This window comes from Arvicanthis niloticus, chromosome 27 (genome assembly GCF_011762505.2).
Source record: "Arvicanthis niloticus isolate mArvNil1 chromosome 27, mArvNil1.pat.X, whole genome shotgun sequence".
Taxonomy (NCBI): domain Eukaryota; kingdom Metazoa; phylum Chordata; class Mammalia; order Rodentia; family Muridae; genus Arvicanthis; species Arvicanthis niloticus.
In genome coordinates, this window is record NC_133435.1 from 7,340,699 (window position 1) to 7,355,268 (window position 14,570).

Sequence of the window (14,570 nt, forward strand, 5' to 3'; positions counted from 1 at the left end):
CACATCCTCATGAACATGTGCTATTACTGGAGTTTTTGATCTTTGCCATTCTGATGGTTGTAAAACAGAATCTCAGAGTTATTTTAATTTGCATTTCCCCGATTACTAAGGAAGTCGAATGTTCCTTTAAGCGCTTCTTGGCCATTCCTGATTTCTCTGTTGAGAATCTCTGGGATTTTGTTTTGTTTGTTTGTTTTACTTGCTGTTTTGGGTTTTTTATTTTTAATTTAATTTTGTTTTTACCTATTCTCTTTACATCCCACTCACTGTCCTCCTCCTGCTCACCCTTCCCACAATCCTTCCTCCATCCACCCTCCCTTTCACCTCTGACTAGTTGGGGTTTCCATGGGTATATCCCCACTCTGATATTTTAGTCTCTATGAGGCTGTTTCCTCTGCCACTGAGGCCAGACAGAGCACCCAGCTAAAAGAACATATTCCATGTACAGGCCCCAGCTTTTACAATAGCCCCTGTGCCAGTTGTTCAGGATGCACATGAAAACCAAACTATACATCTGCTACATATATGCAGGAAGGCCTAAGTCCAGCCTTTGTGTGTTCTTTGGTGGTAGTTCAGACTCTGAGAGCCCCAAGGGTCCAGGTTAGTTGACTTCTTTGTTTTTCTGTGGAATTCCTATCCCCTTAGGGGCTGTAATTCTTCCTCCTTTTTGTCTATAAAAGTCTGCAAACTCCATCACTGTTTGGCTGTGTATCTGCATCTGTCTGAGTCAGTTGGTGGGTGGTGCCTCTCAGAGGACAGTCATGCTAGGCTCCTGTCTGCAACCATAGCAGGGTATCATTAATAGTGTCCAGGATTGGTACTTGCCCATGGGATGGGTCTCTAGTTGGGCTATCTATTGAGTGCTTATTTTCTTAGTCTCTGCTCCCTCCCCTGTGCCTGATTTCCTTGTAGACAGGATAAATTTAAGGTTGCAAGCTTTGCACATTGGTTGGTGTCTCTATTGCTCCGCTTGGGTTTTTGTCTGGCTACAGAAAGTGGTCTCTTCACATTTCTTATCACTAGTGTAGTGAGTCACAGCTAAGGTCACTGCCCATTGATTCTTGGGTACCTCCTTTATGCCATGTCTCTGTCTCATCCTGGAGATCGCCCCCCCCTCCACCTCTCCACATACTTACCCCCATCAGCGGCACATGTCCATTTATTTGCATGGCATCTAGCCATCTCTCCTCTCCTTTCCCACACCTGATGCTGAAACCCACATTCCTCTCCCCATCTCAACCTAACTCCCTCTTTCCGTCTGCTGCTTATGACTATTTCACTCCCCCTTCTGAGTGAGATCCAAGCTTCTTTACTTTGGCCTTCCTTCTTGTTTAGAGCCTTCTTTGGCTTGGTGGTGGAGTGTAACATGATACTCGTATTTTGCGGCTACTAACCACTTATAAATAAGTATATACCATGCATGTCTTTTTGAGACTTGTTTACCTCTCTCAGACGGATATTCTCAAGTTTCATCTGTTTGTCTGCAAAATTCATGATATCTTGGTTTTTAATAGCATGTGGTCTCCCTAATTTAGTTCTCAACGCATTTATTCTATGTTTAAAGGAGAGCAACAGATTTTTCTTCCTTTGTGTGTGTGTGTGTGTGTGTGTGTGTGTGTGTGCGTGCGTGTGTGTTTTAGTTAATTTTGTATCCAGCTACTTTGTTGAAAGTGATTTCAGCCATAAGATTTCTCTGGTGGAATTTTGGGGGTCATTTATGTATATGATATTTATCATATCATCTGTGAACAGTGATACTTTGACTTCTTTCTTTACAGTTTGTGCCCCATTGATTTCCTGTAGTCGTCTTATTGCTCTAGCTAGAAGCTCAAGAACTATATTGAATACATAGGAAGAGAGTGGAGAGCCTTGTCTTGTTTGTGATTCTAGTGGCATTTCTTTAAGTTTCTCTTCATTTAATTTGATGTTGTTTATTTACTTGCTTCATCTTGCTTTTTACTATATTTTGGCATGCACCTCTTATTCTTGGTCTCTCCAAGTCTTTTAATGTGAAGGGGTGTTTGAATTTGTGAAAGAGTTTTTCAGCATCTAATGAGATGGTCATATGATTTTTCTTTCAGTTCATTTATATGGTGCATTACATTGATGAACTTTCATATATTGAACCATGGCTGTATCCTTGAGATGAAGCCTACTTGATCATTGCAGATAGTGTTTCTGTTGAGTTCTTGGATTTTGCTTGTATTTTATTGAGTATTTTATATCACTCTTTATAAGAGAAATTGGCCTTAAATTATCTTTTTGTTGAGTGTTATTTAGAGGTTGGTGATAGGGTGATAATAATGTGTGTGGGTGTGTGTTGTGTGGGTGTTCATGTTCATGTGCATGTGTGTGTGTATCTTTTTTCCTTCATTCCTTTTGTTTTGCTTGTGTGGAATTATTTATTTTCTATATTTTTATGGGTGTAGTTAATCTTGTGTTATAGTTTTCCTTCTAATGTTTTCTATAAGGCTGGGTTTATGGATAGATCCTGTTTAAATTTGGATTTGTCATGGAATATCTTGTTTTCTCCATCTATAGCAATTGAAACTTTTCTGGGTATAGTAGTCTCATCTGGCTTCTGTTGTCTGTTAAGAGCACAGCATGTCTGGCCAGAACCCATTTACTTTTGGCTTCTCCTTGAATCATTGAGTATAATTCTAATAAGTCTTCTGTCATAACTTACTCTTCCTTTTTTCTTTGCAGCATTTTATATTTTTTTTGTTCTGTGTATTTAATGTTTTGATTATTATGTGACTAGAAAACTTTCCTTTATGCTCTAATCTATTTGATGTTCTATATGCTTCTTAAACCTTTAGAGACATTTTCTTTTATAAGTTAGGAAAATTTACTTCTATGATTTTTTATTTAGTTTTATTTAATCTTTCTTTTTTTACACTCCAGATTTTATCCCTCTCCTGGTCCACCCTCTGACTTTTCCACATCCCATATCTCCTCCCCTACCCCGGTCTCTACAAGGATGTCCCCACCCCACTCTCACCCCCCACCCCAGAAGACCTACCAACTCCCGAAGCCTCTAGTCCCTTGAGGTTTAGATGCATCTTCTTTGACTGAACCCAGACCCAGTAGTCCTCTGCTGTATAAGTGTCGGGGGCCTCATATCAGCGGGTGTATGTTGTTTGGTTGGTGGTGCAGTGTCTGAGAGATCTCAGGGGTCAGAGTTAATTGAGACTGTTGGTCTTCCTACAGGGTCACCCTCCTCGTCAGCTTTTTTCAGCTTTCCCCTAATTCAACCAAAGGGGTCAGCAGCTTCTTTCCACTGGTTGAGTATAAATATTTGCATCTGACTTTTTTGGATGCTTGTTGGGTCTTTCAGAGGACAGTCACGATAGACCCCTTTTTGTGAGAATCCAGAACCTCAGTAGTAGTGGTAAGGCCTTGGAGCCTACCCCCAGAGCTGGAGTCCACCTTGGGTCTGTTGCTGGACCTCCTTTTCCTCAGGTTCTTCACCATTTTTGTCCCTGAAGTGCTTTCAAACAGAAACAAACAAACAAAATTTTCAGAATTTTGATTCTGGGATGGCAACCCCATCCCTCACTTGAAGTCCTGTCTTTCTGCTGGAGGTGGACTCTACAAGTTCCTTTTCTCCACTGTAGGACATTTCATCTAAGGTTCTTCCCTTTGAGTCCTGAGAGCCTCTCACCTTCCAGGTCTCTGGTATATTCTAAAGGGTGCTCCACTTCTTAACTCCCAAGGTTGTCTGTTTCTATTCTTTCTGCTGGTCCTCAGGGCTTCAGTCCTTTCCCCCGACCCAATACCTGATCATGTTCCCATCTTTCCCTTCTTGTCCCCTTTCCCACACAGGTCCCCCTCCTTTCCCCCTCATGTGATTACTTTCTTCTTGCTCCCAGGTGGGATTGAGCTATCCTCACTTGGGCCATTTGGCTTGTTAACCTTTTTGAGTTCTGTGGACTGTATCCTGGGTATTCTGAATTGTTTTGGCTAATATTCACTTACTGGTGAGTACATACCATGCATGTCCTTTTGGGTCTGAGTTACCTCACTCAGGATATTTTCTAGTTCCATCCATTTGCCTGCAAAACTCAGGATGTCCTTGTACTTACTAGCTGAGTAGTATTCCATTGTGTAAATGAACCACATTTTTTGTATCCATTCTTCTGTGGTGGGACATCTGGGTTCTTTCCAAATTCTGTCTATCACAAACAAGGCTTCTATAAAACATAGTGGAACACATGCCCCTGTGACATGGTGGAACATCTTTTCACTATATTACCAAGAGAGGTATAGCTGGATCTTCAAATACATCTATTTCCAATTTTCTGAGCAAATTCCAGATTGATTTCCAGAGTGGTTGTACCATTTTGCAATGGAGGAGTGTTCCTCTTTCTCCACATCCTCGCCAACAAGTGCTGTCACCTGAGGTTTTGATCTTAGCCATTCTGATTGGTTTAAGGTGGAATCTCAGGGTCATTTTGATTTGCATTTCCCTGAACACTAAGGACTTTGAAGATTTTCTTAAGTGCTTCTCAGCCATTGGATATTCCTCTGTTGTGAATTCTCTGTTTAGTGCTATGTATTATTACTTGCTTGGGTGGTTTGGGGTTTTGGTGATTAGTTTTTTGAGTTCTTTACACATTTAGAATATTAGCCCTCTATTGGATGTGGGGTTAGTGAAGACTTTATCCTAGTCTGTAGGTTGCTGATCTGTCCTATTGACTATGTCCTTTGCCTTACAGAAACTTTACATTTTCATAAGGTCCCATTTATCAATTCTTGATCTTAGAATATGAGCCATTGAAGTTGTTCAGGAAATTTCCCCCTGTGCCAATGAGTTCAAGGTTCTTTCCTACTTTCTCTTCTATTAGATTCAGTGCATCTGGTTTTATGTTGAGGTCCTTGTTCCACTTGGACTTGAACCTTGTGCAAAGTGACAAATATGGATCTATTTTCATTTTTCTATATACTGATTGCCAGTTAGACCAGCACCATTTATTGAAGATGCTTTCTTTTTTCCATTATATAATTTTGGCTTCTTTTTCAAAAATCAAATATCTGTAAGTGTGTAGTTTTATTTCTCAGTCTTTAATTCTATTCTGTTAACCAATATGTCTGTCTCTGTACCAATATCTTGCAGTTTTTACCACTACTGCTCTGTAGTATAGCTTGTAGTCATGCATGGTGATTCCCCCAGCTGTTTTTTTATTGTTAAAAATTGTTTTCTCTATTCTGTTTTTTTTTTTTTTTTTGCCTTTCCAGATGAATTTGAGAATTGCTTTTTCCAAGAAATATTTTGTCTTTGAATTATTGTTTTGGAATTTTGACGAGGATTGTGTTGAATGTATAGACTGCCTTTGATAGCATGGCCATTTTTATTATGTGAATTCTGCCAATCCATGAATATGGAAGATCTTTTCATTTTCAGAGATCTTTGATTTCTTTCTAGAGAGACTTGATGTTATTACCATAGAGGTCTTTCACTTGTTTACTCAAAGATATTTGATATTATTTGTGGCTATTGTGAAGGTAGTTGTTTCACTGATTTTGTCCTCAGCCTATTTATCCTTTGTATAAAGGATGGCTACTGATGTATTAGAGTTAATTTTATATCCAGCCAGTTTGCTAAAGTTGTTTATCAGCTCTAAAAGTTCTCTGGTGTCATTTTTAGGGTTGCTTATGTATACTAGCATATCATCTGCAAATACTGATACCTTTACTTCTTCCTTGCCAATTTGTATCTCCTTGATCTCTTCTTGTTCTCTTATTGTTCTTGCTAGAAATTTGAGTACTATATTGAATAGATATGGGGAGAGTGGGCATCCTTGTCTTGTCCCTGATTTTAGTAGGATTGCTTCAAGTATTACTCCATTTACTTTGATATTGACTATTGGTTTTCAGTAAATTCTTTTTATTATGTTCAGGTATAAGCCTTGAATTCCTGATCTCTCCAATACTTTTAACATAAAGGGATGTTGTACTTTGTCAAATGCTTTTTCTGCATCTAAGAAAATGAATATGTGATATTTTTCTTTGAGTTTGTTTATATAGTGGATTACATTATTGGATTTTAATATATTGAACTAACCTTGCATCACTGTGATAAAGCCTTCTTGTTCATGGTGAATGATGGTTTTGATATGTTATTGGATTTGGTTTGCAAGAATATTATTGCATATTTTTGCACTGACATTCAGAAACAAAACTGATCTGAAGTTCTCCTTTTTGGTTGGGTCCTTGTGTGGTTTAGGTATCAGAGTAATTGTGGCTTCATAGAATGAACTAGGTAATGTTCCTTCTATTTCTATTTTATGGAATAGTTTGAGGAATATTGGTATTAGGTCTTCTTTGAATATATTATAGAATTATGCACTAAAGCCGTCTGGCCCCCCAAAAAGCTGTTTGTTGTTGTTTGATTTTTGGGGGGGTTGGTTTTTTTTGTTTGTTTTTTGGGGAGGGGGTTAGGAGGATTTTAATGACTTCTTCTATTTCATTAGGGGATATGGGCCTATTTAGAAAGTTTAGCTGCTCTTGATGTAACTTTGCTTTGTGGTATCAATCTAGATTTTCCAGTTTTGCTGAGTATAGGCTCTCAGTGGTAGCTGTGGAATTCCTGGGAGTTCTTCCCAGTTGCCCTGTGTGCAGCAGATCTCCTAGGATGTCTGTAGGCTTTGGTGTCTACAGGGGAGTAGACTAGCTGGCAGTCCCTGGCAGATGGCCCTGCCAGAAGGGTGAAAATAATTTAAAAACTTGATCTTTCTCCTGGCCTTGTGCTCATGGCTCTTCTCCCCTCATGGCAGCTTCCTCATCTTCTCTCTTCTATGATTTTTAAAAATATATTTGCTGAGCATTTGAGATAGGAATTTTTGATTTGTTCTTAGCTTTGGTCTTTTCATAATGTCTCAGATTTTCTTCTGTGAAGAAATTTTTAGATTTAATGTTTTCTTTGACTGATGTATCTATTTCTTTTATCATGTCTTTTGCTCCTACAATTCTGTCTTCTATCTCATATAGTCTGTTGGTGATGCTTTCATCTGTAGTTCTGTGTTTGACTACCTAGATTTTCTATTCCAGAATTTTCTCAGTTTATATGTTCTTTATTGCTTCTATTTCAATTTTCAGGTCTTAAACAGTTTTATTTTTTTCCTTCAACTGTTTGTTTTTCTTGGTTTTCTTGCCATTCTTTAAGGGATTTACTACAATTTTTTATTGTCTTTTCCTTTCCTTCCTTGAGGGATTTAGGTCCTTCCTCTTTAAAGACTTCTATCATCTTCATAAACCTAGTGTTAAGGTTCTTTTCTTGTGCTTCTTCTGTATTGAAATATTCAGGGATAGCTGCAGTATGTAAACTGGGTTTGAGTAATGACACATTGCCCTGATTGTTATTGATTGTCCTCTTACATTGACATTTAGCCATCTAGATTTGGAGTGATTATACATCTAGGTGGTGATTTCTGAGTTGGTCTTTATTGGATGGGTGGTTTTTCTTTTTTCTTAGATTCTTTTTCTTTTCTTTTCCTTTTTTTTTTCTTTGTTTCTTTCTGTTGCCTCTTTGTTCTTTTGGGTTAAGTAGCCTAGAGTTGCAAATAGAGTATCCACCTGAGTTAAGGGATGTACTTCTGAGATGGCCTGGATAGCCAGTGGTTCAGCAGGGTTTGCCATCTAAACTAGGTATGAAATTCTGACAATATGTTTGGCCTCTGATCTGAACTTTGGGCCTTTGGGCTTCAGAATGTTTGCCTGAATTTTGGTGGGGTAAGATGTTTCTGCCTGGCTTTCTGAATGCTAGCTTTGTCTCTGGGCTTCAAGATGCTGGCCTAGCATCTGATAAAGTATGTGAGCTGCAATATAATGAGGATGATTGGGTGGGGTTATGCTGGGCAGATGCATGTGAGGGAAGAGGTTCACTTAGTTTTCAGAGACCTGGTCTGGCCTTTAGTAAAGTAGACAACTTCTACCAGAGGTGAGAACTAAGATATGGCAACTGGCGGATATTTATTTTACTGAAGATTCATTTAAGCATATAGAAGGTATTCTTTGTCCAGATTATCATCAATCTATTAATACTTTCTTTGTCTCAGCCCACCAGATGGAACTGGTTGCTTTGTTTCATCTATTATAGTTAATTTATAAGCCCTCAAATATTGTTTCAGATTCTATGCCATTTAATTATTTCTAGCAATAGACTCATACACATGGTTTTATTACAGGAGGAAATAAACAAGTTGATGCTTTAACTTGCCATATTCTTACATAGATGAAAATTGGAAAAGGGTATGTGTCTATCATTGCAGATGGACTTACTGAAACATTGTGGATTTATTTATTCATTTCTCTTTCTTCTGGCTGTTGCTTATGGATTCCAGTGGAAAGGGCAGAGAGGAAAAGGAGATAGTGGAAATCACTGGAAAGAGAACAAACCTCCAGTTAAAGGGCACATGAGATATCACGTCAAGTCCTATATGGTGCCGTTAAGTCAATATGCACAAAGGGAGAAGTTATTCTACTAATAACTCTATGTTTTTGCCACAACCTTGGAACCATAATAGACTTACTTATTCATTTGGAGAATGAATTGTGTTTAGGTTTTTCATTGGGATTTGAACCATATCAACTTTTCATAGGACACCATAACATTTGTGTTTCTATTAAATGGAAAGCATGGGCTTACATTCTAAACAATACAGGAATTACTAATTACAAATCATACTTTTTAACATATTCTCTAGATTTTTTTTTGATCCACATAGTAATGTGCCTAGTATTGCTGCTGGACATAGTCTGAACCTTTGTTCCTGGTAGCATACGATTAAACAATGATTTCATTGTTCTGATGTAATAAAATGCTTGGGTATAGAATATCCATGCATCAAATGACAATTAGATTTATATATAACAACTGAAATCAAAACTATTCTGGATAGCCTTCACGTAAAATATAAAAATGGGAATGGGGCTGGAACATTGTCCAAGAGTGAAGCCGTGTGAGAAGAATTATGATTCTTGTGTGAAAATTCTAAGAAAAAAAGAAGATTGTGACCTCAGTTTATTTGAAAAACATGAAAATATTCATGAAAGGTGCTTTGTGACCTGTCCCAGTTATTGGAGATAGGAGTGTGGTTTCTTCAGGTTCTCATTAAAGCTGGCTACTGTGTTCTATATAGGTCTCTCTGATAAAACATCTTTCTGCTACATATAGCTTGTCCTTGTGGTTACAAATTTTATTTGTGTGACTATTTTTAGCCCTTAGAATATAAACTGTTTGGTGTTCTAAATAAGTTAAGTATCACCAGAAACTTTAGTCCACCTCATATTTAGGTGCTATTCTCACAGGCTCCACTGCCTCCAGAACACTAAACACCCCATGGCTTGCCCGATAGATCCTTTCCCAATTTTAGTCATCTTATTATTTTTTAAGATTTACTTCTTTTTACTTTGTTTATTAGTGTTTGATGTACCAAATGACTGTAATACTCATGGATGTCAGAAATGGGGACCAGATTCCCTAGAAGTAAAATTACAGACAATTATACCCCCCACACATGAGTTCTGATAACTAAACTCAGCTCCTATAGAAGAGTATCAAGTGCATTTATGCAACCACTGTGCTCTCTCCAGAAGTTGCAATTCAATATTTTTACATTTGAGGAGTTTTGCTAGTGCAATGTAAAAGAAAAAACCCTGTCCTGTGTTTAAACAAATAATGTGTGGGTAGTATTTTGTTGGGGGATTATTGTTAAATATTGGGAAAAGATCTACTTTTTAAAAAACAAGCATGAAAGATAACTACAAACTTTTTTTAAAAAGTTTTAATTTCAGTCTAAAACATAAAAGAAAAGCCCCTGAGAAGTTGCAGCTGTATGGACATCTAAGAAGAAGTCTAAATAGTGGTTCAGGAGGGAATAAGCTCAAACCATGCTACATTTTGGCCAGCTATAGAAATATAGTTTTTTCAAGAATTTTTACATCTTACTAAGAAAATTTTACTGTCAACATCTAGTAAATGATTATAGCATTCAATATTTATTAAACAACCTTTCCCTTTCAAGTAACCACATCTGGGGATGAGGTATTACTATTTCACAATAATCACTGAAAATACTACGTTAGGAACTTGACAGCCCTGAAGAGCATTTTCCTGACTACATCATTTTTTAAAAATATTTTATTTACATTTCAGATACTAGCCCCTTTCCCCATTCCCACCTCCAGAAAACCCCTATCCCATGCCCCCCCTTTTTTTTTTTTTTGCTTTTATACACTTTTTAAAAATATTAATCAAAGGCTTTATAAGTTTGGTAATGCTCAATCAGAAGTGTAACCCAATACCCAACCTAGATATATCAACTATCTTTGACTGGTGGAGATACGTGAACATCTGCCTCCATATCCCACCCCCCCTCTTCTCTCTCATCACCTAGCTTCTCTTCTCCTTCTTCTCCTCCTCTCTTTACTTCTTCTCTTCCTCTCGGTACTCCTCCCACCTTAGCTCCTCCTACATATTACTCTTCCTGTTAAAATAAAACTTTTCTCTCAAAATACAATTAGAGCATAATTATGCCAATTTGTGCCAGTAAAGTACAAGATAGTCCTAATACCAAGTCCATCATTTTGTTGACTAACCAGAACCTCTGTGATCTCTCCTAACTAAAACACTTAGTTCTGAACCTGGCTTTTTCCTTGGCTTTAGCATGAATGTCAGCTGAAAACCATTCACTCAAATCTTTTCTCTCATGGTAAATAGCCAGTATTGGCTATGAGACTACAAGTTTTCAACCCCATCAGAAATCCAGAATGGCTGAGTTAACTAAAATTATGGGAAGCACAAAGCGTAGCTTCTGAAACTTAGCCAATTTATAGAGACCGCTGAACACCTGGACACTCCCTATACTACAAAACGTTGGAGCATCTGATCTTCAGCCTTCTGGCCCAGGATCATCTGACAAACCTTAGTGCTGCAGAATTATTAAGGGCTGATTACTCTGTCTAGGCAGATATAATCAGTCGACTATTCTGCAAGTGTGTCCTTTTCTGGACAGTAATTTGTCTGTAGATGGAAAGAGGCAATTCTTGCCTAGTGGCTGTCTCACCACAACTGGAGTAACTACAAAGATACTCAGTTTCTTCTTAGAATTCAATACAGGAAGCTGTCAGGAGCAGACAGGTCTCTAATCAAAATGAACATTAATACAGAAATATTTGTCATGTCAATTCTGTGAACTTCTGATGTTTTGAAAACCAACTATCCATGTAAGGTAATCTGGACTATTGTCTGTTAACTCCACTCAGGTATTTCTAAATAAAAATAGAAAACATCCTAACAATAAACTCCAAGCCATGAATTTGCTATAGGCCCTTAACTCACAGGCTGACCTTCTCAAATCTGTTAAAAAAGTTAAAGAAGGACTGGGTCTTGTATTCCTAAATGTGTTATACAGGTACAATGCCTATGAGAGTATCCATATTCATCTCACTTTTATATCAGTAAGAAGCTCGAACCAATGAAAACCTTAAATTTAAAATCAAAGTAAATTTGTGCCATTTAAGAAATTATAACTTTATCTTGATAATAATTGTACAGATTTCTACCAATAGGTTATGGCTATGCAATAAATCCTAGCTCATCCTCCCTTTTCCCACAAAACCACTACTTTTCCCTAGAAAGGCAGCCCAATATTTACCACCTTAGTCCCCAAGCCCAGGAAATAGGGGTGCTGACTCTTCATTAACTTCTTCAAGCTGATTACGGGTGTTGAGATATTAGAAGAGGGGTGGGGGGAAGAGTGAATTGATAAGCCTCTGACACTGTGTCTTCACTGCATCCAGATGGAATTCCAGGACCTCAGAGGTTTCAGCAGATCTGCTCAGCTTGCTTGATGAGTAGATACACCAAGGCTGTGTATTCTGCAATATACAATTTTCAAAACAAATTTTAGTATCAAGATAATTTTTTTAGAGGGCTGACATTTTATTAAAGATGTTGGTTCTAACAGTTTTTCTTTTTTTTTTTACACTCTTTTATTGGATATAATATTTACGTTTTGAATTTTATCCCCTTACTCCATTCCCCCCACAACCCAGGAACCCCTTATCCCATCCCCCCTCCTCCTGCTTCTATGAGGGTGTGCACCCACCTACCCCCCACTCCCACTTCCCCACCTTCAGATTCCCACCCTCCACTCAGTGTTCAGCCTTCATGGGACCAAAACTCTCCTCTCCCACATATGCCCAACAAGGACATCCTCCCCTACATATACAGCTGGAGTCATGTGTCCCTCCCTATGTGCTCCTAGGCTGGTGGTTTAGATGCTGGGGTGCTCTGGCTGGTTGATATTGTTGTTCTCCTCATGGGGCCACCAACACTTTCCACTCCTTCAGTCTTCTCTCTAACTTCTCCATTGGGAACCCTTGATCAGGTTAATGGTTAGCTGTGAGTATCTGCCTCTGGATATGTCAAACTCTGGGGAACCTCTAAGGAGACAGCCTTATCAGGCTGCTGTCAGCATGCACTTCCTGTCATCCCTATCAGCGTCTATTTTTGGTGACTGGACATGGGATGAATACCCAGGTGGAATGGTCTCCACACAACTGCTCCTTCAGTTTCTGTCCCACACTTGTCTCCATATTTGCTCCCTTGGGTATTTTGTTACTCCTTCTAAGTAAGACCTAAGCATCCACACTTGTTCTTCCCTCTTCATGAGCTTCATGTGGTCTGTTAGTTGAATCTTTGTTGTTTCAAACGTTTGGGCTATTCTCCGCTTATCAGTGAGTAAATACCATGTGTGTTCTTTTCTGATTGGGTTACCTCACTCAAGATGATATTTTCTAGTTCCATCCATTTACCTAAGAATTTCTCACATTCATTATTTTTAATAGCTGTGTAATATTCCATTGTGTAAATGTAGCACATTTTTTGTATCCATTCCTCTGTTGAAGGGCATCTGGGTTCATTCCAGCTTCTGGCTATCATAAATAAGGCTGCTATGAACATAGTGGAGCATATGTCTTTGTTATATGTTGGAGCATTTTCTGGGTATATGCCTAGGAGTGGTATAGCTGGGTCCTCAGGTCATGCTATGTCCAATTATCTGAGGAACCACCAGATTGACTTCCAGAGTGGTTGTACCAGCTTGCAATCCCATCAAGAATGGAGGAGTGTTCCTCTTTCTCCACATCCTCGCCAGCATCTACTATCACCTGAATTTTTGATCTTAGCCATTCTAACTGGTGTAAGGTGGTATCTCAAGGTTGTTTTGATTTGCATTTCCCTGATGAATAAGGATGTTGAGCATTTCTTAAGGTGCTTCTTGGCCATTTGTGTTTCCTCAGTTGAGAATTCTTTGTTTAGCTCTGTACCCCATTTTTAATGGGGATATTTTAGTGTCTGGCATCTAATTTCTTGAGTTCTTTGTATATATTCGATATTAGCCCTCTATTGGATCTAGGATTGGTAATGATATTTCCCAATCTGTTGGTTGCCCTTTTGTCTTATTGACAGTGCCCTTTGCCTTACAGAAGTTTTGCAATTTGATGAGTTCCCATTTGTCGATTCTTGATCTTAAAGCATAAACCATTGGTGTTCTGTGCAGGAACTTTTCCCCTGTCTCTAGGTATTCGAGGGTCTTCCCCAACTTCTCTTCTGTTAGTTTCAGTGTATCTGGTTTTATATGAAGGTCCTTTATCCACTTGGACTTGAGCTTTGTACAAGGGGATAAGAATGGATTAATTTGCATTCTACATGCTGACCTTCAGTTGAGCCAGCACCATTTGTTGAAAATGCTAAGCTTATTCCACTGGATGGTTTTAGCTCCCTTGTCAAAGATCAAGAGACCATAGGTGTGTGGGTTCATTTCTGGGTCTTCAATTCTATTCCATTGATCTTCCCGCCTGTTTCTGTACCAATACCATGCAATTTTTATCACTACTGTTCTGTAGTACAGTTGGAGTTCAGGGATGGTGACTCTCCCAAAAGGTCTTTTATTGTTGAGAATAGTTCTCACTATCCCAGGTTTTTTGTTATTCCAAATGAATTTGCAAATTGCTCTTTCTATATCTATGAAGAATTGATTTGGAATTTTTATGGGGATTGCATTGAATCTGTAGATTGCTTTTGGCAAAATGGCCATTTTTACTAAGTTAATCCTGCCAATCCAGGAGCATGGAATATTTTTCCATCTTCTGAGATCTTCTTCAATTTCTTTCTTCAGAGACTTGAAGTTCTTGTCATACAGATCTTTCACTTGCTTTGTTAGATTCACACCAAGATATTTTATTTTATTTGTGGCTATTATGAAGGGTATCATTTCCCTAATTTCTTTCTCAGCCTGTTTATCCTTTGAGTAGAGGAAGGCTACTGATTTGTTTGAGTTGATTTTATATCCAGCCACTTTGCTAAAGTTGTTTATCAGATTTAGGAGTTCTCTGGTGGGAAGTTTTAGGGTCACTTAAGTATACTACCATATCATCTGCAAATAGTGAAATTTTGACTTCTTTCTTTCCTATTTGTATCCCTTTGACTTTCTTTTGTTGTCTAATTGCTCTAGCTAGAACTTCCAGCACTATATTAAATAGGTAAGGTGAAAGTGGGCAGCCTT